The sequence below is a fragment of the Aulonocara stuartgranti genome (assembly GCF_965226115.1).
Source record: "Aulonocara stuartgranti genome assembly, chromosome: 4".
In the NCBI taxonomy this organism is placed as follows: domain Eukaryota; kingdom Metazoa; phylum Chordata; class Actinopteri; order Cichliformes; family Cichlidae; genus Aulonocara; species Aulonocara stuartgranti.
Genome location: NC_138942.1, coordinates 15,537,765 through 15,548,231, shown reverse-complemented (window position 1 = coordinate 15,548,231; position 10,467 = coordinate 15,537,765). Strand labels below are relative to the sequence as shown.

The following is a 10,467-nucleotide window of genomic DNA, read 5'->3' as shown; positions in this document are numbered from 1 at the left end:
ATTTTTTATTGCAATTTCAGAATCAGAATTTTTTTCCTGCATTACATTGGTTTCTTTGGGTGTCATGAATAATAATACACCAGCATTACTATCAGCTTCTACTTCAGCTACTAGTTTATAATTTTATTTTTTGTTGTTTCTAATTTGTATATGCATGCAAACATTTACATTTTGTATACGGTTCAATAAACCTTGATTTAAGTGTTTTTGTAAGATGAAAATGTTTTTCAAACCTTGTTCTTGTCCTTTACTTGCCCTAAAACTAAGCTGCTTGATAAAAACTACTTACAGGTTGCAAGCTTCAACTAACACTAAATCACAATCTGAGATATGCATTTTAAACTAAAACTAAACACTATATACACATACGGCCACTTAGAATTGCCACTGTCAGCCTATTGTCAACTGCTGGGAGTCCCCCTTCCTTCTCCTGTGTATCTCCTGGGCAACTGCAGTGTGATAAGATAGCCCTTTGTTCACAAAACTTTGACTTGGAAAGTTACCTATGAAAGATTTCCTCAGTTTTATTATAATTTAGTTTAATTTCACATTCTTTTGATAGCTTTTTCCCTCTTCACTCATTAAAATATAAAAATTTAAGTTTTGAAATTGTAAAATATATGAATCAAATTTTAGAGTCAGTTTCACAATATAATACTGCAAATCACCAAAACTATTTCCAGTAAACAGTTGTTCATTTATCCATTTCAATTTAAGCTAATATATAGATACAAATTAAATGAAATAATTTAAAATAATTTAAATTACTAAAAGAATCAAATACAGAAAAATAATATTCTTCCTTATAGATCAATAACAATTGCTGCTACTTTAATTCCCTGCGTATGTTGGGCCAAGGAGGAGGAATAGCTACGATTTTTAAAGTCATTTTAAATGTAAGCAGCTATCAACCCCGTCATTCACCAGCTTTAAACTGTCTGTGTTTCAGCTGGGCTGCTCCAAAATAAAATAAGGACTTTGTGAATGACTTCTTGGCTGAATACATGCCAAAATATGATTGTGTTCTTATTGTTGGGGATTTTAATATTCATGTGTGTTGTCCTGATATGCCCATGGCAAAGAGCTTTTTAAATTGATTCTTTTAATCTGGTGCAATGTTTGACTGGTCCCACACATGAACGTGGACACATACTTGATCCTGTTTTAACTCATAGTTTTTATGTTTTTAACGTAGAGATTTGTGATGCTGTGTTTTCTGACCACAGTCCTGTAATGTTTGAAGTTCCTCTTGCCTGTACCTCAGTTAAACCTCATACTGCTCCTGGGTTTTCAACAGTTTTTAACCAGAACTGTACAATCCCATAGTTTTTATGCAGCCAGACTGAGGAACTGAGTTCATGGTTTTATTCCACCTGTTGGACTGCTTTGGACACTGTCGCTCCATTAAAAACCAAACTGCCTAAAGCTAAATCTGAGCCCTGGCTGAACGACATGACCCAAGCTGTCAGATGTGAGTACCGTCAAGCTGAACACAAGTGGGAAAAGGACCAACTACAAGTGTCATTCGAGATGCTAAAGGACTGTTGGCTTCAATATCAAAAAACTGTAAAAGATGCCAAAAGAAACACTTATCTGACATTATTCTGTCAAATTGTCACAACCCATGTGTTTTAACTATTAACTCTGTTCTTAGTGCACCACATATCGACTGTATCAAGCCCTCGTCTGAAGCCTGTGAAAATTTTTTACATTTTTTTTATTGAGAAGGTCTCCTCCACAAGGGCTCAAATCTTGCCTTGTGCTCATGACCCCTCAGTCTCTGCTTCCTGCTTTGCTGTCCTTGACAGGTTTGAGCCTGTGACTATGTCCTTTTTAAAGGAGACTGTTGGTCATTTTAAGCCTGAGGTTTAGAGGTTTTCCACACTCTAACCGTGTGTTCACACCGAACGCGATAGAGGCGGCCAGAGCGTCAGGTTTACATGTAAAGTCAATGGAAAAAGCGCGATGACACGCGATTTCGTGTCCCGCGAAAATTTGGAAGCAGATTTGCATCACGAAAACGCGAGAAACGGGCGTCAGTGTACACGTCTGGCGCATTTGGCTCGCGAATAAAACCATGTGCGTCAGTTTTTGTGTTGCATTTTGTGCATACGCGTGTTTCACGTCTACCGCTTGAGTTGGAAAAATCTGAACTCCAGCGTCAAAACACGCCACGACAACCAATCAGGAGCCTGGTGATGTGGCTCTGACCTTGGTCAAAGGGGCAGATCCATCAACACTGTGGTGAAAAAGGCCCGACAGCGTCTCTACCACCTCAGACACTTGGGAGACTTCCGACTGCCCTCCAAGGTGCTCAAGAACTTTTACTCCTGCACCATAGAGAGCATCCTGACGGGGAACATCTCAACCTGGTTCGGGAACAGCACCATGCAGGACAGACGAGCGCTACAGAGGGTTGTGCGGTCAGCTGAGCGCACCATCTGCTCCGAGCTCCCTGACCTGCACTCAATCTACAGCAGGCGGTGCTGGACCAAGGCCAGGAAGATTGTGAAGGACCTCAGCCATCCCAACAACAGACTGTTCTCTCTGTTGAGGTCAGGAAAGCGATTCCGCTCCCTGAAGACCAACACAGAGAGACTGAGGAGGAGCTTCTTCCCGCAGGCGATACAGTCTCTCAATCACACCACCACATAGTACTGACCCACACATATGGTTTTTACACACACACTGGACTTTCTGGACATTTGTTTACACTAGTGGCCACTGCACAACTACACTGCGTGGTCATCAAATCAAATCACTCACTTAAATAAATCACTTTTAAGCATATTTGCACTGCACAAGACACTTAAATATGTGGATTGCACAACCCTGGACATTACATTTCTTTCATTACCATTTATTACTCGTACAGCTGCTCTTATTGTTCTGTATTTCTTCATATATTCTTTTATATTTTCTATATTGTGTATTTTGTGTACAGTTATTTTGTTGTACAGTTATTTTATTTTTAACTTTAATTTTTATATTTTATTTTATTCTTTCCTAGTTAAATTTACCCTTCATTTTAATTTTCATATGTATTTTCTATCCTATTCATAGTCTTTTATTTTAGGTCACGAGCAGTTGCATTTCACTGCATATCGTATTGTGTATGACTGTGTATGTGACAAATAAAATTTGAATTTGACAGTCTCAATGGAGGATCTACCAATTCGGAACCACGATAACTTTTCTGGCTGATTGGAGCTGGCTCGGACCTGGCTTATCGAAGAACAAGAAGCAGCTACAGCTGTTCAAAATCCCACAAGGCCGGCCGACATGATAGACGATGGGCAGGGCTTTGCCCTAAAGGCTTTTTATATAGTGTCCTGGCACACTGGCTCAGGTGTTGCCAGTGTCACTGATTGTAAATGGGAACTCCGCCTCTTCAATGCCTGCAAACAAGACACACATGAGTCAAAAGGAAGGCAGGGTGCAGTGGGTCGTCACAGTGGGAATACACAGCAGTAAAAACACTGTAAGTTAAAACAAGGATTTGATCAGTTTGATCTCCTCACTGATAAAATCCATCAAATATGATTAAACGTTCTCGAGTTAACAGGAAGTGAAAAAGCTATTCCAAAATAGTTATAGAATCCGGTTGTGCCCTCTTGCACCTGAAGCTGCTGATATAGTAATAATTTTCAATGTGTATGCACTAGCAGTAACAAGAAAACATGTATCATGAGGATTGATAAGTATATCAATAGAGAGTGTGATAATGGCCTAATCATCCTTGCATAAAAAAAGCAAAAAAAAGGAAACGTCTTCTCAGATGGTCATGTGCAGGAAGGCATTGTTAAGAGCAAATAGCTAAAGGACGTGGTGTAGTACACATGGAAGGTCTGATAAAAGTAGAAAATAATTCAGATTCCTTGTCTGTCCGTTCGACAATCGCACCACTTGTGTGAGTAGCTTAAGACCATTCTCTGCACTCAACAGAGCAAAGCTGTGGAGTCCGACTGCCAAGGTCAAGCTGTCTGCTCATAGTTCTCATCACTGCCTCCCTTGTCTCAACAGAAAATAAATCAATTATGTTCCAAAATTAAGAGGCAGAAGCCAAATATAATCTGCACTAGTGTTTAAAGGTTTATGAAAAGGGCTGGGTGTTTTGTGCATTCTTGTGATTTTGCAGAGCTACTTAGGGAAATCTTCCATATAGGTCAATCTCCAATTGCACATAATTTGAGTGCTGGCCATTTCTGTGTGAAGTTTGGACACTCTTCCCGTTTTCACAGGGGTTTCCCTCTGAAGACTCCACCTTCCTCCCACAATCCAAAGATGTGACAGACACTTCACATTTCAAATTGAGCATTTTAATGAATTAGAGAATATTTCAGAGATCAGGAATATTTATGGACCCCTTACTCATTTAGATAGATGAATTAATCATTTAACTCACAAAATCTCATAAAACAACCAGCAACACATCAAACATCTTTAAGCAATAGTCACAATAATGTCCGGTTAAACTCTCTCGATGTACAAAATGTTAGCTTGTTGTTAACTTTGATGTGAAAACCGCCTCAGCTAATGATGTTGACAGAGCTGATTGTGCGCTAGCAGGTGAAAGAAGAGCAAAGAGAGTAAAGACACACAAACGCAAACACACTGACACATTCCTGTGGGATTAGTCAAAAGATTATGAGCACAAGTGTTTCCCATTCAAACAGGCTCGAGAACAGGAAAAGCTCAGGTCATCGGCCTGGCTTTTGGTTATAGCTTAATATTTAAACTGGGTGCACGATGGATTGAAAGTGAGAGTATCAGTCATTGCTGTATTAATAAGGCTCGGTAAGTCGGACAGATCTAGGTTGGCTGTACCCACACACAGCATAACACAAACACACTCGCTCAGCCTCCTCTCATGTGTGTCTTTCTGTCTGTCTGATCTCTGTAAGGTAACTGGTCACTGAGGCAAGATTTATAGCTAATCAGTCTGTATCGGCAGCAGTCTGCCATGGGCTGAGCCAACTTTAGAACATTACGCATTACAACACAGGCAAGGAATGATGTCAGTAAGAAATGAGGGATAGAAAAGGGGGAGGAAAAGAAAACAAGGCAAGATTGGGGAGATTAAAAAGGAAAGAGTAATGCACAAATAAGGAAACGATAGCGTAAATAAAGGTAAAGATCGAAACAGAGCTGAAAAGCCTGATTTAAAGAGGTAAAGAAAGAAGAGGAGGATGCGGGATAGGTGATTTGGAGGGGAAACTGGAGCTATTGATCTCTCACAGTACTCACATATGCAATTCAAATCACAGCAAATATATTCCTTTCACAATACTTATCTTGCTCAGTATGTCTTTGCATTCATGTATGTTCAGCAGTGAGAAAGAGAGATTAAAGGAAGGTTAATTTGTACATGTCTTCATGTGAGGGAAGCCAGCGCATTTCCTCATTTCCAAACTCTAATCATTCTCCTAAAAGATATTGGTGCATGCTGATAGGTCTGGTTATCTGTGTGAGAATGTGACCAAAGCTTTTATCAAGGTGAGCACAATTGGTGTATTTATTTATATATTCTTTATATCATTATTTTAAACTGAAAAAACTCTAAAAATAGGACTAATAATAAGTAAATAAGACTAAATATTGTGTGTACTTTTGTATACAATTTTACAGTAATGAATTAAAGAAACACAGCAGCAGTTATGACATGAGTGAACCACAACCATAAAGTAAAGAAACAAATAAGAAGCTTTTTTTTTATCTCCATGTGTCTCTCCATAAAACACCCTCACACACACACACACACACACACACACACACACACACACACACACACACACACACACACACACACACACACACACACACACAGTCACTTGTCTTGCTTAACCATGCTACATTTCCACACAATTTCTCAAGCAGTGTAAGAACAACAGCCTAGCCACCAAATACTATCTGCTTCTATAACTGTGCTACTATCATGGCTTTTGTTGTCCATGTCCTGTGCTTTCATCTCGAGTATCGTTCTGTAACGCCACCTCAGCAGGCCAGTCTGCACCATCTGACTAAACTGCAACCACACAGTCACAGATGGATTCTTCTTAAGCCCTAGAGAACAGCCTTCAACTGCCAGCTATCAGCTTCCATCACCACATAACCACAAAGTAACCACTGACAGTGAGAGAGAGATGTGGGCAAAATGGGGAGGATGCAGAAGTGAGAGAGAAAAAGGTGCAGAATGAGAGGAGGTGAGAAAGGTCAGAAAAAATTAAAAACAAGTGCAAAGTGTCCAGATCAGATTTTTCCCTCTCTTGTGCTTTCTCTCCTTTTTAAATCCACACTCTCTCTTTAAATGTCTGCTTCCTCTCCTTTAAACCCAAACGCACTACTGCCACGGTAAAAAGACAGAGCGAGCCCCGGAGAGCAGCGCCATCATCCCCATCGAAACAGCCAAACAGCCAGGCAATTTGCTAATGAACTTCTTAATGACTGCTAATTAAAACCCATTTAATTCAGAAACACTTATCAAGCTCTAAGGAAAAAAAAGCATGCAAAAATTTCCCAGGAAGACAAGCAGAGTTATGGCCACCTTTGGTATTTGTCAAAGCCTTCCTACTCCTTCCCCTCCTGTTTTGCCCTCCTGTGTGTCTCTGTCACTCTGTCCCGCCAGCTCGATTGCCTCTAATGGACGTGCTTTATCTAGGCTGACCTAACCATTGTCAAAGGGAGCAGAATTTGTGAGCTTTTAGAGTGGGCACACTCAATGAGCTAGGGGGTTGGGGGCAGTCACGACTGGGAGTAAGTGGCGGGTGCAAGCAGGTGGGGCGTTGCTTGGCAAGAATCCATCCATGCAATCTCCAGGCCACTTCGTTAGCCACCTCGTACACATCTACACGTTTCTCCCCTCTGTTCTCAGCTATGCAAATAGGATGCCAGCTAAATACTTAATGAGAAGTGAGATATGAGCATTTGAACCATCTGTGGAATGCAGAGAACTAACTGCTAAAATCCAAATGCATCTTATTGTAGCCACTGAAGATTCAAGGAAACTTTTTTTTTATTAGAAAACTTTCTAAAATAAATTCTTCTTTTTCTCTTCACTGTGTTCATTCCTCACACACACAGAAAAGATGGGTAGATACATTGAGAGAAGCTGCAATTGACAAAGGGAAAACAAAACTGAGAGAAAGTTAGAGCGAGCCAGAGGGAGTGTGTCCCCTCAGCCCTGGAGGAGAAACCAGAAAGGGCCACTTTAAAAATCGCTTAACACGCTCCACACAAAAGACAGCTCAGGAAACTTGAGCCGTGTTTGATGTGAGTGTCAGGGTGGGAGGTACCAATCTGCAGACATGTCGGGCACAGGTGGTGAAACAATCAAACAGCCCTAAACTTATATCACCCACGGAGATACAAAAAGCTCGGTCACATGCACAAATACAAAAACACTTAGGCGTGGAAATGAAAATGGCAACAAGCCGTTTAATTAGCCACACTTTGCACTCAGGCATGTATGAAAACATACATGTGGAGACACACATGCACACACAGAATATATATTAACATGTTTATTTTCCATCAAATTTGATGTGTCAGAAGACTGAAAGAAGAAGAAAGGACATTTAAAATACAAACTTTTATGGGCATATCTATGACATTCTGCTCATTCTTATATCAGCATCACCTTTACTGCATACTTATACCTACGTTGCCCATCACCCGTGAGCATGCACAGAGAGCAAATTCAAGCAAAACCACAGTCAGTGTGTGCATCCCAGCCAGACTGTAATACATGCCTCTGCGATTCAGGCAAAACTAAACCTGTCATATGCTGTCAGGTGTGGTAACTTGAACACCTGGTATTATTTGCTAATCCTATTTACACTCTGAAAGTGAGCAGTGGAGTGTAAATCTCTGGTCGCATCTGAGCAGGCCTCCAATGCGCACATGTAAGTTGCTGCTAACACTAACTTCTCTCGATAACAAGGAACCAGCGATTTGAATATAAGTTTCCTTTTTTAGGTGAATACTGGAAATCCGCTGCAGTAGATTGCAATTTTGACAACAACTCAGTGACTTTTTAAAAAAAAAAAAACAAAGCAAAACAACTGACTTTTGTTCATTACATCTTCGTTACATATCGTTATTTCTCACACTGTGCCACTGAGAGAGATTGGATGTTGCACTAGAAGAGAAAGGGGTCTTCCCCAGAGGGTCTCCCCCCAACATTTACACACATACACACACATACACATTCTGCCCTTAGGCCACTCTCTGTAATGGGATCCTCACTGTTTTTTTCTGCTGAATAAAATAAATCCCACTAGTTAACATGTTAACATGATTGATGGGCTATGATTCTGCAGGGAGCGTGGAACGTCTGTCTGCACTGAAGCTGTCCTGCTGCTGCCTGCACACAGACTGACACACAAAGAAAGATTCAGGGAATGAAACAGAGAGAGAGGGTGGGGGTGGGGGGGAGGGAATGGAATGGAAATATGAACCATTTCAGACTTTCACAGGAAATCTAAAAAAGAACCCCAAAAAGTGGATCTATGACCATGTGAGGGATCAATCACACTTTCAGACTCCTTCCTTACAATAATTTTGAAAATGAAGGGTGATATCACACATGATACGAAATTTCAATTACGACTGCACAATCCCATGTGCGGCAGTACAGATAAACTGCTATTTGAGAAGCATGAAAAATGAAAAAGAGTGAAATTTCAGCAAAATAATCTGATATGGGGAGGTAATCAAGTATGATGCAGCATTGTTCACCGCAAGGATGTGGCATGGGGAACATAACACAACACAATCAGGTCAGTTGTCTCAAACACTGAGACAACTGACCTGATTAAACACACACACACACACACACACACACACACACACACACACACACACACACACACACACACACACACACAACCAGTAAAGAAATATACTTGTCTCACCCACCAACAGAATGATGAGGTACCATCCTTAAGATCACAGCTTTTACTTTTCATGTATTTAGGGGTACATTTCGTTCTGCTCAAAATATTTAACTAAATTTAAATATGATTTTCACAAAGACTTGACACTTAACCAAAGACACAATGCCTAAGATGAGTAAATAACAGACACTAAACCAACTTAAGGTAAATTTATAATCTGACAGCAAAATCTAAAACAACTGAAATGAAGAAGCTTCTCGGATGAGAGGTGAAACGTCTTCAAGCAACTCAAGAAGTCCAGACGCTTTTCTTTCCAAGCTCCTTAGACCACGTTGAAGAATAAGGTTATCAAAACTAGGCTTGTGGCATAGAGCATTTAAATGTTAATTATAAGTGTTCTTTCATTTTTTCATTTTTTTTGGCACAATAAACTGTTAAAGCCACAGATATGTTTTGATTATTATACTACTGTAATAATATCTCCTTCACAGCGAGGATTTATATAAGCTCTCTTGGCAATTTATCAATTATTATAGCTCATTAGAAAAGGAGATGGAGGACATGTTCCCAAATCATTTGTACTTCATGTTTCAGGGAATCAAAGAAGCTGTTTGCCCATGCAAATATGAAACCTGGTGTACCAGGGCCTGGTCTGCGGTGCTGCTGCAAGGTTGATCGATGCACCTGCAGTGGCATAGTCAATTATGCCTCGTCGGCTTAAAGTCTGTGCTCTCTATGCTATTATTATTATTGTTGGTGGTGGTGGTGTGTGGCTGGCAGCTGGAAAGCTGAATGGCAACCGTGTGAAAAAAGTGTGCAATAAAAGGTGTTAACGACTGTTTTGAACGTGGTCTGGTCGGTCATTAATACCACACCTGGCTATCCTAAAGAAAAACTCTGAGCTGCTGTCTGGCCACAGAGTCTGGTACTGCAGCGTGCATCTGTACATGTGACCTCTCTCAGTGATGGAGGGGATAGGCTCACAGTCTCAAAGTCAGTTCATCACAAAGGTGATCAGGCTTTATAAATGTTTGTTGTTTGTTTGTTTCATAAATGCTTGGTTTTATACTGACATTTTGATATTGTATACTGTTCAATAAATCCAAAGTGCAAGCAAATATATTATTTTTTACATAAGATTTTTTTACCCTAAAGCCATTAAAAATTTGCATTGCAAGACCAACATGTCGTGGTGTGAAAAAGTGCTCCCCCTTCCCGATTTCTTACTTTTTTGTGTTTGTCACCCTTCAGTGTTTCAGAACAGCAAACAAATAAAAACATTAGACAAAAAAATAATACAAGTAAACACAAAATGGAGTTTCTAAATGAAGGTCCCAAAAGGTGAATTCTCTCAACAGAAACGATAACATGGAGCAAAAAAATAGAGAAAAGGAGGATTACAAAGAAAATATTGACTGATAGAGAATATTAGATTGAGATTATTGGTATGATATCAGGCAATCAGATGGCCTGTGTTCAGCAAGTGGTTTAAGCTTAATTTTTCTTCTGACTAAATATGGTGTGTTCTGTTTGCACGAGGTTGTTTGCTTTGGGTGTGTGCAGTGGGTGGAAC

At 40.1% G+C, this 10,467-nt stretch overlaps 1 protein-coding gene across 3 annotated transcripts in view; it reads right to left on the bottom strand.

Annotated features, from left to right (window-relative positions):
• The window catches only part of LOC309705480 (nuclear GTPase SLIP-GC-like), a 116,536-nt gene that overhangs the window by 69,260 nt on the left and 36,809 nt on the right, over positions 1 to 10,467 (bottom strand). The window lies entirely within an intron of this gene.